This window comes from Oncorhynchus nerka, unplaced genomic scaffold (genome assembly GCF_034236695.1).
Source record: "Oncorhynchus nerka isolate Pitt River unplaced genomic scaffold, Oner_Uvic_2.0 unplaced_scaffold_1799, whole genome shotgun sequence".
Taxonomy (NCBI): Eukaryota; Metazoa; Chordata; class Actinopteri; order Salmoniformes; family Salmonidae; genus Oncorhynchus; species Oncorhynchus nerka.
The window spans coordinates 1-15,196 of record NW_027039523.1 but is presented as its reverse complement, the minus strand read 5'-3'; the positions used below and the strand labels follow the sequence as shown (position 1 = coordinate 15,196).

General features: G+C 47.9%; 1 pseudogene; it reads left to right on the top strand.

Moving 5' to 3' along the window:
- The first annotated feature begins 7,520 nt into the window (after nt 1-7,520).
- LOC135567786 (mitochondrial dicarboxylate carrier-like) lies at nt 7,521-15,072 on the top strand (annotated as a pseudogene).
- The last annotated feature ends 124 nt before the right edge of the window (nt 15,073-15,196 follow it).

The window sequence follows — 15,196 nt, the reverse complement described above, 5'->3', positions numbered from 1 at the left end:
TGGGGGTCAGACAGTCAGTGGAGGCAGAGAAGGAGTGGGTGTCAGACAGTCAGTGGAGGGAGAGAAGGAGTGGGTGTCAGCCAGTCAGTGGAGGGAGAGAAGGAGTCAGACAGTCAGTGGAGGAGAGAAGGAGTGGGTGTCAGACAGTCAGTGGAGGGGAGAAGGAGTGGGTGTCAGACAGCCAGTGGAGGAGAGAAGGAGGGTGTCAGGCCAGTCAGTGGAGGAGAGAAGGAGTGGGTGTCAGACAGTCAGTGGAGGGAGAGAAGGAGTGGGTGTCAGCCAGTCAGTGGGTGAGAGAAGGAGTGGGTGTCAGACAGTCAGGAGGGAGAGAAGGAGTGGGTGTCAGACAGTCAGTGGAGGGAGAGAAGGAGCAGGGAGGTGTCAGCCAGTCAGTGGAGGGAGAGAAGGAGTGGGTGTCAGAGTGGAGGAGAGAAGGGTGGGGTCAGCCAGTCAGTGGAGGAGAGAAGGAGTGGGTGTCAGACAGTCAGTGGAGGACAGAGTGGAAGGAGTGGGTGTCAGCCAGTCAGAGGTGGGTGTCAGTCAGTGGAGGGCAGAGAAGGGAGTGGGTGTCAGACAGTCAGTGGAGGAGAGAAGGAGTGGGGTGTCAGACAGCCAGTGGAGGGAGAGAAGGAGTGGGTGTCAGACAGTCAGTGGAGGGAGAGAAGGAGTGGGTGTCAGACAGTCAGTGGAGGGAGAGAAGGAGTGGGTGTCAGACAGTCAGGAGGGAGAGAAGGAGTGTCAGACAGCCAGAGTGGGGTCAGACAGTCAGTGGAGGGAGAGAAGGAGTGGGTGTCAGACAGCCAGTGGAGGGAGAAGAAGGAGTGGGTGTCAGACAGTCAGTGGAGGGAGAAGGAGTGGGTGTCAGGGAGTGGGTGTCAGACAGCCAGTGGAGGGAGAGAAGGAGTGGGTGTCAGACAGTCAGTGGAGGGAGAGAAGGAGTGGGGTCAGACAGCCAGTGGAGGGAGAGCCAGTGGGAGGGAGAGAAGGAGTGGGTGTCAGCCAGTCAGTGGAGGGAAGAGTGGGTGTCAGCCAGTCAGTGGAGAGAGGTCAGACAGTCAGTGGAGGGGAGAGAAGTCAGCCAGTGTGGGTGTCAGACAGTCAGTGGAGGTCAGAGAAGGAGTGGGTGTCAGACAGTCAGTGGAGGGAGAGAAGGAGTGGGGGTCAGACAGCCAGTGGAGGGAGAGAAGTGGGTGAGACAGTGAGGGGTGTCAGACAGTCAGTGGAGGGAGAGAAGGAGTGGGGGTCAGACAGTCAGTGGAGGGAGAGAAGGAGGGTGTGTCAGACAGTGGAGGGGAGGGAGGGAGAGTGGGTGTCAGACAGTCAGTGGAGGCAGAGAAGGAGTGGGTGTCAGACAGTCAGGAGGGAGAGAAGCCAGTCAGTGGGTGTCAGACAGTCAGGAGAGAAGGAGTGGGTGTCAGACAGTCAGTGGAGGGGAGAGAAGGAGTGGGTGTCAGACAGTCAGTGGAGGGAGAGAAGGGGAGATAAGGAGTGGGTGTCAGCCAGGTGGGTGTCAGACAGCCAGTGGAGGGAGAGAAGGAGTGGGGTCAGACAGCCAGTCAGGGGAGGGAGAAGAGAAGGAGTGGGGGTCAGACAGCCAGTGGAGGGAGAGAAGGAGTGGGTGTCAGACAGCCAGTGGAGGAAGAGAAGGAGTGTCAGAGGGGGGAGGAGTGGTGTCAGCCAGTGGAGGGAGAGAAGGAGGGTGTCAGACAGTCAGTGGAGTGGAGAGAAGGAGTGGGTGTCAGACAGTCAGTGGAGGGAGAGAAGGAGTGGGTGTCAGACAGTCAGTGGAGAGGAGAGAAGGAGGACAGGTGTCAGACAGTGGAGGGAGAGAAGGAGTGGGTGTCAGACAGTCAGATTGAGGGAGAGAAGGAGTGGGTGTCAGACAGTCAGTGGAGGGAGAGAAGGAGTGGGGGGTCAGACAGTCAGTGGAGGGAGAGAAGGAGTGGGGTGTCAGACAGTCAGTGGAGGGAGAGAAGGAGTGGGGGTCAGACAGTCAGTGGAGGGAGAGAAGGAGTGGGTGTCAGACAGTCAGTGGAGGGAGAGAAGGAGTGGGGTGTCAGACAGTCAGGAGGGAGAGAAGGAGTGGGGTGTCTTGGATTGGGTGTCAGACAGTCAGTGGAGGGAGAGAAGGAGTGGGGGTGTCAGTGGGTGTCCAGTCAGTGGAGTCCAGACAGAGAGAAGGAGTGGGTGTCAGCCAGTCAGTGGAGGGAGAGAAGGAGTGGGTGTCAGCCAGTCAGTGGGTGTCAGACAGCCAGTGGAGGCAGAGAAGGAGTGGGGGTCAGACAGTCAGTGGAGGGAGAGAAGGAGTGGGTGTCAGACCAGTCAGTGGGGAGAGAAGCCCAGTGGGTGTCAGACAGTCAGTGGAGGGAGAGAAGAGGAGTGGGTGTGTCACAGACAGTCAGTGGAGGGAGAGAAGGAGTGGGTGTCAGACAGTCAGTGGAGGGAGAGAAGGAGTGGGGGTCAGACAGTCAGTGGAGGGAGAGAAGGAGTGGGTGTCAGACAGTCAGGTGGAGAGAAGAGTGTCAGACAGCCAGTGGGAGAGAAGGGGTGACAGTCAGTGGAGGGAGAGAAGGAGTGGTGTCAGCCAGTCAGACAGCCAGTGGAGGGAGAGAAGGATGAGTGGGTGTCAGGTCAGGAGGGAGAGAAGGAGTGGGTGTCAGACAGTCAGTGGAGGGAGAGAAGGAGTGGGTGTCAGCCAGTCAGTGGAGGGAGAGAAGAGTGGGTGTCAGACAGTCAGGAGGGAGAGAAGGAGTGGGTGTCAGACAGCCAGTGGAGGGAGAGAAGGAGTCAGGAGAGAGGGAGAGAAGGGTGTCAGACAGTCAGGAGGGAGAGAAGGAGTGGGTGTCAGACAGTCAGTGGAGGAGAGAAGGAGTGGGTGTCAGACAGTCAGGAGCAGCCAGTGGGTGAGTGGGTGTCAGCGGTCAGTGGAGGAGAGAAGGAGTGGGGGTGTCAGACAGCCAGTGGAGGGGAGGAGTGGGTGTCAGACAGCCAGTCAGTGGGGAGGGAGAGAAGGAGTGGGTGTCAGACAGTCTTCAGACAGTCAGTGGAGGGAGAGAAGGCCCAGTCAGGGGGTCAGACAGTCAGTGGATCAGAGAAGGAGTGGGTGTCAGACAGTCAGGAGGGAGAGAAAGAGTGGGGGTCAGACAGCCAGTGGAGGGAGAGAAGGAGTGGGTGTCAGACAGCCAGTGGAGGTCAGTGGAGAGAAGGAGTGGGTGTCAGACAGTCAGTGGAGGGAGAGAAGTGGTGTCAGACATTCAGTGGAGGGAGAGAAGGAGGGGGGGTCAGACAGTCAGTGGAGGGAGAGAAGGAGTCAGGAGGGAGAAGGGGGTGTCAGACAGCCAGTGGAGGGAGAGAAGGAGTGTTTGTCAGACAGCCAGTCTGAGGGAGAGAAGGAGTGGGTGTCAGACAGTCAGTGGAGGGAGATAAGGAGTCAGACCAGTCAGTGGGTGGACAGCCAGCAGAGTGAGTGGGTGTCAGACAGTCAGGAGGAGAGAAGGAGTATGTCAGACAGTCAGTGGAGGGAGAGAAGGAGTGGGTGTTCAGACAGTCAGTGGAGGGAGAGAAGGAGTCAGACAGTCAGGAGGGAGAGAAGGAGGGACAGTCTGGAGTGGGGGAGAAGGAGTGGGGTGTCAGACAGTCAGTGGAGGGAGAGAAGGATGGGTGTCAGATAGCCAGGAGGGAGAGAAGGAGTGGGTGTCAGACAGTCAGTGGAGGGAGAGAAGGAGTGGGTGTCAGACAGTCAGTGGAGGGAGAGAAGGAGTGGGTGTCAGACAGTCAGTACAGAGTGTGTCAGACAGTCAGTGGAGGGAGAGAAGGAGTGGGTGTCAGACAGTCAGTGGAGTGGGAGAAGGAGTGGGTGTCACACAGTCAGTGGAGGGAGAGAAGGAGTGGGTGTCCGTTACTATTTCTTGCACCATGTGTTTCTGTGTATCTTCTCTGTCTGCTGTCCTGTTACCCCACATACCTCTGACTGCTTATGAAAACCATGCTGGTCTTAACCAGATGGGCTCCAGGCCCAGTTCAACACGGATCCATGACATGTTGCACTTGTGTTATATCTCAACACAATATAATCATAGCTGTGTAATAACATGAGAAATGAAAGAAAACCTTTGTCCATTTGACCTCTGTCAAGCCGGGTTCTGAATGTTTGTCCATCTGACCTCTGTCAAGCCGGGTTCTGAATGTTTGTCCATTTGACCTTTGTCAAGCCGGGTTCTGAATGTTTTTTCTTAACCCTTGACATCTTTGGGTCCACTGTCTGCCAGTCTGACCGGAAACCAAAATTGGTTACTAGGTTTAAGTTCTGTTGAAGCCCTCTTACAGGTCAGAGCCCAGTACCGTAGGTAATCTACAGCTATAGAGGTCAGCTGTATTCCACAACACTACAGTAAGCAGGGAGGGGTCTTGGCTACTATTTTTACATCAGTCACGTAGGCCACACTTCCACTCAGGGTGGAACCAGCTGCGTCCAGTCTTTGCACGAGATGGTAGAGGTAGAATTCTCTCCCACCCTCAAGACACATGGGTAATGTTTGACCAGCAGATGGATCCTCCTGCACAGTAAAGAACATTCTGATCTAGTGTCTATTCTAACAAGTATTTGTACAGAGGAATATATATTACAGAGTAGTTGAGAAACCTCAGATACTGAACTGGTCAGTGGCCATCATGAGGCACAACACGCTCAGTGACGTGTAACCTTGTCTACTGAGTTGGATCAGAACTGGTCAGTGGCCATCATGAGGCACAACACGCTCAGTGACGTATAACCTTGTCTACTGAGTTGGATCAGAACTGGTCAGTGGCCATCATGAGGCACAACACGCTCAGTGACGTATAACCTTGTCTACTGAGTTGGATCAGAACTGGTCGGTGGCCATCATGAGGCACAACACGCTCAGTGACGTATAACCTTGTCTACTGAGTTGGATCAGAACTGGTCAGTGGCCATCATGAGGCACAACACGCTCAGTGACGTGTAACCTTGTCTACTGAGTTGGATCAGAACTGGTCAGTGGCCATCATGAGGCACAACACGCTCAGTGACGTATAACCTTGTCTACTGAGTTGGATCAGAACTGGTCAGTGGCCATCATGAGGCACAACACGCTCAGTGACGTATAACCTTGTCTACTGAGTTGGATCAGAACTGGTCAGTGGCCATCATGAGGCACAACACGCTCAGTGACGTGTAACCTTGTCTACTGAGTTGGATCAGAACTGGTCAGTGGCCATCATGAGGCACAACACGCTCAGTGACGTATAACCTTGTCTACTGAGTTGGATCAGAACTGGTCGGTGGCCATCATGAGGCACAACACGCTCAGTGACGTATAACCTTGTCTACTGAGTTGGATCAGAACTGGTCAGTGGCCATTATGAGGCACAACACGCACAACTTACGCTCAGTGACGTATAACCTTGTCTACTGAGTTGGATCAGAACTGGTCGGTGGCCATCATGAGGCACAACACGCTCAGTGACGTGTAACCTTTCTACTGAGTTGGATCAGAACTGGTCGGTGGCCATCATGAGGCACAACACGCTCAGTGACGTGCAGTTGTTTTCCATGCTGGGAAGATTGGCACAAAACAGAATCCTATTTTCCTGGTTGTTTTGGCAGTGTTGGCTGGGCCCATGCTGTATATGGAAGTTGTGGAAAGACTACGTGCCGACGTAGAATCATCATGTTTCCAGTGCGCGCTAGTTTCTAAAAAGAGCACACCCACTTGAACACCAGCTGACAAGGCAAATTAGACTGCTATTACACAGGCAACCCAATTCTGATCGTTTGACAACTATTTGCATATCTGATACCTATCTGGTCTTTACCTTAATGTGCAAACAGCAACAAAACACATGGAATCTCATCTTTTGACTTCCGATTTATACCTGTGTTTACACAAGCAGCCCAAATTCTGACATTTTTTTCCCACTAAGTGGTCTTTTGACCAATCAGATAAGCTCTGAAAAAGATCTGATGTGATTGGTCAAAAGACCAATTAGTCGGCTTCCCGAGTGGTGCAGCGGTCTGTTGAGGCATCACTACAGCCTGGGATTCAATCCCAGACTGTGTCATTACTGGCTGTGACCGGGAGTCCTATAGGCCGGCGCACAATTGGCCCAGCGTCGTCCGGGTTTGGGGAGAGTTTGGCCCAGCGTCGTCCGGGTTAGGGGAGGGTTTGGCCCAGCGTCGTCCGGGTTAGGGGAGAGTTTGGCCGGGGGGGCTTTACTTGGCTCATCGCGCTCTAGCGACTCCTTGTTGTGGGCCGGGCGTCTGCAGGCTGACTTCGATCGTCAGTTGTACATGTTTCCTCCGACACATTGGTGCAGCTGGCTTCCAGGTTAAGCAAGTGGGTGTTAAGAAGTGCAGTTTGGCGGGTCTCTCAAGTGGCGCAGAGGTCTAAGGCACTGCATCTCAGTGCTAGAGGCGTCACTACGGACACCCTGGTTCGAAACCCAGGCTGTATCACAACCGGCCGTGATTGGGAATCCCATAGGGTGGCGCACAATTGGCACTGCGTCGTCCGGGTTTGGCCGGTGTAGGCTGTCATTGTAAATAAGAATTTGTTCTTAACTGACTTGTCTAGTTTAAATAAAGATTACACAAGTTTTGGAGGACGGATAACTTCTCTCCCGAGTCCGTTGGGGAGTTGCAGTGATGAGACAATATTGTTTTCACGAAATTGGGGAAAAAAATTGGATTCAGAATTGAGCTGCCTGTTTGAACACAGCCTAAGTGGATCTCAACCCTGATACAAACCCTATCCTCCATATGTGATCTCTGTCTGGATGCTCAGATCAGATTCTTTTGATCTGTTTTTATTTCACGACCTGCCATTATCATGACAACCACCCCGACATTTGGTGACTTGAAATGAGCATGGCGTCTGTTTGTTACGTCAGAGGCTACGTCAGTGAAAATGCGCATATCTGATATGGGTCAGATGTAAAAACTGAGTGTGGACAGTCAGTAAAAAAAGATCAGATATAGAAAGAATATCAGATGTTTGGTTCTTAGAGGAGTAGTTGTGTAACTAGGGAGGCTTTTGAATGGCTACTTCAACACAGCTGTTGCGAAACGAGATACCGGGTGGATTCGATTATGCTGAGCCGCGGGGCACCGGTCTATGGCAATCTGCACAGCTCGAGCATGTCCACAATGCAGCATTTTGCATCATCTAGAAACATGCATCCCTTTTCCATTAAATATAGATTCTAATTTTCGAAACGCAGATTAAGCGTTTTTTCAAAAGCAATCACTTTTGCAATGTGCAAATACAGAATCGCACTCTTAACTCCACGTGCTAAATACGTCACTTTTTGTTTTGAGCCGATTTAGTCGTGGGCATTGAACAGGGCAACTGGCTCAGCCCGGTTCCAAAAGGAATGCAATCAATTTTCTCCCGGTGGAAAACACGCTTACCCGGGCCAGATTAATCGAATCGCCTCATTGGTCTAGATGTATGTTCGTTCCATAATAGGTCCATACAAGTTTAAAAGCCTTTGGTGCAGCCTGCTAACACTAAACTCGTGAGTTGCGTCAACCAGGCTAGCAGTCTTCATATATAATATAGGCAACGTTTTGCCATGCGTTTTGTATGAAATGCCGCGGAAAGAACGATGCAAGAACCGGGAAACATTTTCCACCAATCGCCAGTTTTGGACATTATCTGACACATGCCAATAATTCTCTAGCTAGGGAGTTGAAATAAGGTAGTGTGAGTCCAAGCAGGTGTCACTGGATAGGCTAACACAAGACGGCCCAGACAAGGTGTCTCTGGTTTGATTAACCAACAGGACACTTGGAAACATGTCGGAGAAACGCCGGTCGCGATGGTATTTCGGTGGACTTTCCTCAAGTGCTGCCGCCTGTATTACACACCCCTTAGATCTGATCAAGGTAAGATATGTAGAGGAGATGTGATCAAGGCAAGATATTGTAATGTAACATGCAATGAGTGATTCTGTCCCGAAGCCCAGCGCGCAATTGACTTTTCCACTAAAGTATGCTTGATTTGCGGAGTCAATATCTGCATTTATAGAGCCCCACAGTGGAGGCGTCATAATACACATCAAAATAGTTTTTCCACCATGAATTTTTCCCATGGGGGATTTTAGAATCACTTAAAATAAGTGCTGTGTTTCGTGTAGGTTTACCCTGGTGTAAAGTTACGATAACCATGTAAACTCTCTCGGACAAGGTGACTTTTGTCAATATATTTGCCTCTATTTAATCTCAGATTTGAACATGCTAATTAGCATCAAAGTAGACTTCATGCAAGACTACTAATCCCTACAAGTTTCTGCATGTCTTCTCTAGCTGACACCTTTGCTAACAGGTTTTGTATCAATTTAAAACTTGCACAAGACAGTTCACATAATTGTCCATTTAAAAAATGTAGCCAGTTTATTAATTGCAACATTTTGCTAACAATAGACTGGTAATCCAGAGATTCTTACCTTTGTCTCGATTCGTCAGTCTGGTCCAGATCATCATGGTATTTGTAGTTCTTTAAGTTAGCCACATTAGCTGCTAAAAAGCATATTCATTTTTTGGGGGAGGGTAAATACAGGTGAATGATATTATTATTCATTGATTGTTTTTGGTAAAGCTGCGTTTGAATCCCAGAGCATGTAAGTGGACCAACAAGAGCTATCAGTTTTACTAATTTGACTTCAGATTCTGACGCTTATCCACATTTTTCCAAACATCACATTTCAAAGTGTTTTTTGACAGCCTTGGTTGCTCCTCCTGCTCAGCATCATTCTTCATTCATTCTAAATGGTTAATTTAAGGGTTAAGGTTTTGGATAGGGTTAAAACAGGATATATATATATATATATATATATTTAAATGTGTCTACCAATGGGATTGAACACACAACCTCCTATGCTGAGCACTAGGATCAACCCCAGATGTCGAAAGCATATCGTTTGGAGCAACGTCTGTAAACATCAAAATCTGAAGTAAAATTTGTAAAATCGTGAGATTTTTGTTGGCTCAATTACATGCTCTGGCATCCAAAAGCAGCCCTGCTTTAGGCTATCCTGGCTTTAGGCTATCAAATAACTGGCTATCAAATAACTGGCTATCAAATAACTGGCTATCAAATAGCTGGCTATCAAATAACTGGCTATCAAATAGCTGTCGATAAATCATCATATCAATGGATGGAATCAGTAAATGAATGGCTGCAACAACGGCCTGACGAGCACAACTGACAACTGGCACTGCATAACAAATGAGGCCTAATTAGACAAAATAACAATTTAAGTCATTTGAACAAAATAGTAAGTTGTTCAATTGACTCAGTATCTCATTTAAATGACTTAGTAGCAGGTTTGAACGACTTAGTAAAAATATATATATAATAACTAAGTCGTTCGGACTAGATACTAAGTCGTTCGGACTAGATACTAAGTCGTTCGGACTAGATACTAAGTCGTTCGGGTGAGATTATTCAAACTAGATACTAAGTCGTTCGGACTAGATACTAAGTCGTTCAGATTATTCTAAGGCTCTACGTTTCTTTTCTTCTTTCTTGGCATTCAGGACTTCAGTAAATAACAAATGGGCTGAATTGTACCAATGGTATGACGTTTCTATGAATTAGGCCTAATAGTTCACTTCATCGGCTCTCCTACTAGCCCAATATTTAATACTAGTGAATTATACAGTTCACTTTACTGGTTGTAATATTTGTGTTGAGTCTTCTTGATGGTTCCTTATCTCGGTAGTGGAGAAAGTGGGAGTTGGGACTCTGACATCATCACGTCCACCGGTTGTCATGTAAACATTTAGACCTTGGTCTTTGACTGTTGTTGTTCTGTGTGAACTTTGACTTCCAGTTGATGCATTATCAACATCACACACAATGTAGCTATTTATTCATTTTTAAACAGTAATACTAAAACGTTACATTGACATTGACTCCTCTCTCTACTGTGTCTCTTCCTGGTTTTGATATGTGTTCTCCTCCAGGTGCACCTTCAGACACAGCACGAGGTGAGGATGAGGATGATGGGAATGACCATGAGTGTGGTGCAGAGAGAAGGTGTTCTGGCTCTGTACAGTGGCCTCAGCGCCTCCCTCTGCAGACAGGTGGGTAGATACGCACACCGCCATCGCCTCCAAGAGCGTTATGTTAAATACACTTCTTGTCATATTCTGTATGTTCTAATGTCTCTATGATCAATAGTCAGTGTCACTAGCATCGAATAGGCCCCGCATTTCTCTCTACGTCTGGCTGTGCTTTCCTCCTGGCCACCCAAATCCCGGCCAACAGCTCCGCACCCCCCGTAGCTTCGTGCCCAAGCCTCCCCAGCTTCTCCTTCACCCAAATCCAGATAGCAGATGTTCTGAAAGAGCTGCAGAACCTGGACCTGTACAAATCAGCTGGGCTAGACAATCTGGACCCTCTCTTTCTAAAATTATCCACCGCCATTGTTACATCCCCTATTACCAGTCTGTTCAACCTCTCTTTCGTATCACCCGAGATCTCTAAAGATTGGAAAGCTGTCGCGGTCATCCCCCTCTTCAAAGGGGGTGACACTCTAGACCTAAACTGTTACAGACCTATATCGATCCTGCCCTGCCTTTTTTAAGTCTTCAAAAGCCAAGTTAACAGATCACTGACCACTTCAAATCCCACCGTACTTTCTCCGCTGTGCAATCCGGTTTCCGAGCTGGTCACGGGTGCACCTCAGCCACGCTCAAGGTACTAAATGATATCATAACTGCCATCGATAAAAGATAGTACTGTGCAGCCGTCTTCATCAACCAGGCCAAGGCTTTCGACTCTGTCAATCACCGTATTATTATCGGCAGACTCAACAGCCTTGGTTTCTCAAATGACTGCCTTGCCTGGTTCACCAACTACTTCTCAGATAGAGTTCAGTGTGTCATATCAGAGGGCCTGTTGTCTGGACCTCTGACAGTCTCTATGGGTGTGCCACAGGGTTCAATTCTCGGGCCGACTCTTTTCTCTATATATATCAACGATGTCGCTCTTACTGTGGGTGATTCCTTGATCCACTTCTATGCAGGCGACACCATTCTGAATACATCTGGCCCTTCTTTGTACACTGTGTTAACAAACCTCCAGACTCGCTTCAATGCCATACAGCACTCCTTCCGTGGCCTCCAACTGCTCTTAAATGCTAGTAAAACTAAATGCATACTTTCCAACCGATCGCTGCCCGCACCCGCCTGCCCGACTAGCATCACTACTCTGGACGGTTCTGACTTAGAATATGTGGACAGCTACAAATACCTAGGTGTCTGGCTAGACTGTAACCTCTCCTTCCAGACTCATATTAACCATCTCCAATCCAAAATTAAATCTAGAATCGGCTTCGCAACAAAGCCTCCTTCACTCACGCTGCCAAACATGCCCTCGTAAAACTGACTATCCTACCAATCCTTGACTTCGGCGACTTCATTTACAAAATAGACTCCAACACTCTACATCCAATTTGCTGAGTAGTCTATCACAGTGCCATCTGTTTGGTCACCAAAACCCCATATATTACCAACCACTGCGACCTGTATGCTCTCGTCGGCTGGCCCTTGCTGCATATTCCGCCAGACCCACTGGCTCCATCTATAAGTCTTTGCTAGGTAAAGCTCTGCCTTATCTCAGCTCACTGGTTACCATAACAACACCCACCCGTAGCACGCGTTCCAGCAGGTATATCTCACTGGTCATCCCCAAAGCCAACACATAATTTGGCCGCCTTTCCTTCCAGTTCTCTGCTGCCAGTGACTGGAACGAATTGCAAAAATCCCTGAAGTTGGAGACTTCTATCTCCCTCACTAACTTTAAGCATCCGCTATCTGGCAGCTTACTGATCGCTGCAGCTGTACACAGCCCATCTGTAAATAGCACATCCAACTGCCTACTACATCCCCATATGGGTTTCATTTACTTTTTTTGCTCTTTTGCACACCAGTATTTCTACTTCCACATCATCTGCACATCTATCACTCCAGTGTTAATTTGCTAAATTGTATTTACTTCCTTACTGGCCTATTTATTGCCTTACCTCCTTATGCCATTTGCACACCCTTTATATAGACTTCTTCTATTGTGTTATTGACTGTACGTTTGTTTATTCCATGTGTAACTCTGTGTTGTTGTTTGTGTCGGACTGCTTTGCTTTATCTTGCCCAGGTCGCAGTTGTAAATGAGAACTTGTTCTCAACTAGCCTACCTGGTTAAATAAAGGTAAATTAATGAAATATTATCTTTGTCCCCCAGATGACGTATTCTCTGTCCCGCTTCGCCATCTATGAGACAGTGAGTGATCAGATGAAGGACAGGACCCATGGTCCATGCCCTTCTACCAGAAGGTCCTTCTGGGGTTGGTTGGAGGTACACACACTTCTCACTGTGTTTTAACCACAGGGTTATCTGTTGCTACACAGACCTAAACCCAGCTGGCTCTAATGACAACATGATTAGTTCTGTAATGTTCTGTCGTACACCTTTCACACTACCGAACTGGGCCAAGATTACACATCCACTATAGTTGCTGGAACCGTGCTGGATGGAACGTATCACAGGAGGCTGCTGAGGGAGGGCGACTCATAATAAAGTCTGGAACGGAGTAAATGGAATGGCATCAAACACCTGGAAACCATGGAAACAATGTTTGATATCATTCCACTCCAGCCATTACCGCTAGCCTGTCCTCCCCAATTAAGGTGCCAGCACTGTACAGGTCACCACACTACTGTGTATAAGTCTCTCACCTTTGTCTGTGGATTTATAGTGACCCCAGCAGTATGGTTCACATCTGTCTGTCTGTCTGTCTGTAGGATTTGCCGGGGGATTCATTGGGACCCCAGCAGACATGGTTAATGTCAGGTGAGTCAAATCTAGAAATAAGATTACTGAAGTGTATATTTTAAGAATTGTATTGCAGTTGTCCATGGTTAATAATGTCCACTAGATGTCAGTGATGACATGCAGTATACAGTGGCTTGTGAAAGTAATCACCCTCTTGGCATTTTTCCTATTTTGTTGCCTTACAACCTGGAATTAAAATATATTTTTAGGGGTTTGTACCATTTGATTTACACAACACACCTACCACTTTGAAGATTCATAATATTTTTTGTGAAACAAACAAGAAAATAAGACAAAACAGAACTTGAGCGTGCATAACTATTCACCCCCCAATGTCAATTATTTGTAAAGCCACGTTTAGTAGCAATTACAGCTGCAAGTCTCTTGGGGTATGTCTCTATAAGCTTGACACATCTAGCCACTGGGACTTTTGCTCATTCTTCAAGGCAATACTGCACCAGCTCCTTCAAGTTGGATGGGTTCCGCTGGTGTACAGCAATCTTTAAGTCATACCACAGATTCTCAATTTGATTGAGGTCTGGGCTTTGACTAGGCCATTCCAATACATTTAAATGTTTCCCCTTAAACCACTTGAGTGTTGCTTTAGCAGTATGCTTAGGGTCATTGGCCTGCTGGAAGGTGAACCTCTGGCCCAGTCTCAAATCTCTTGAAGACTGAAACAGGTTTCCCTCAAGAATTTACCTGTCATTCAATTCTGACCAGTTTCCCAGTCCCTGCCGATGGAAAAACATACCCACAGCATGATCCTGCCACCACCATGCTTTACTGTGGGGATGGTGTTCTTGGGGTGATGGGAGGTTTGCACCAGACATAGCGTTTTCCTTGATGGCCAAAAATCTCAATTTTAGTCTCATCTAAAGCCCAGCTGTGTGGAGTGTACGGCTTAGTGGACTTTATTTAACTAACTATGTGACTTCTGAAGGTAATTGGCTGCACCAGATCTTATTTAGGGGCTTCATAGCAAAGGGGGTGAATACATACACACACACCACTTTTTTTTTTTAAAACAAGTACTTTTTAAAATTTCACTTCACCAATTTGGACTATTTTTGTGTCCATTACATGAAACCAAATAAAAATCCATTTACATTACAGGTTGTAATGCAACAAAATATGAAAAATGCCTCGGCGGGTGAATACTTTTACAAGGCTCTGTATTGCTTTACTCAACCATTCAATAGATCAGGACTGGACAACAGCCCTCAGGGGGGGACTGGAGTGGTTTCACACTGTTCCCCCATCATCCTTAGCAAACACAGCTGATTAAACTGATTGTGTTCTAAAACTGAAGATCATGACTAGTTGATTGGAGTCAGATGTGTTACCTAGGGACAGAGGAAGTGTGACACCAATCAGGCCCCAGAGGACTGGAGTTGCCTGTCCTTTCAACTCAGTAAACAATATGACACCAATCAGGCCCCAGAGGACTGGAGTTGCCTGTCCTTTCAACTCAGTAAACAATATGACACCAATCAGGCCCCAGAGGACTGGAGTTGCCCGTCCTTTCAACTCAGTAAACAATATGACACCAATCAGGCCCCAGAGGACTGGAGTTGCCTGTCCTTTCAACTCAGTTAAACAAATGTACAGGGCAAAACATTCTATACTTCCCATTTCCCCGATCCAGAATGCAGAATGACGTTAAAGTACCACTAGAACTCAGGAGAAAGTGAGTATGTGAGTTAAGTATAGTAAAATAATATGATAACCTACATAACGCTGTTAAGGATCGTCTTTGGAGAGATGTTGACCTTCATAAGTGTTGTTTTTCCTCCATCTCTTCCAGTTATGCTCATGCACTAGATGGACTGTTCGGGTATGGAAAGGGGTAAGTAAGGGTTGATTGATGGTGGATCATTGGGATCAGGGCGAGGTTGAAGTCACTGGACGATTCGGCGACGCAGTTGCACTCATGACACAGTATTTCTCCATAGAGGGAATGAAGAAGCTGTTCTCTGGAGCCACAATGGCATCTTCTAGAGGGCACTGGTCACTGTTGGACGAGGGTAGGTCCTATGGTGGGTTTGTCTGTGGGGGTGTAAACGTGTGTGTCTTTGTCCAAAATGTATCAGCTAGATTTAACTTCTATTTTATTTCTCTGTAGCTGGCCTGTTAGATCAGGCCAAGCAGCTGGTTCTGGGGACAGGAGCCATGCAGATAAATATCAACTCACTTCCTGGCCAGCCTCATCGCAGTGAGTGTCCAGTCTACACATTAGAAAGGAAGCAGGAGCTGTGGGTTAGTGTGAGACACAGGAGCTGTGGGTTAGTGGTGTGTTAGAAGTGGGTGGAGAGACAGGAGCTGTGGGTTAGTGGTGG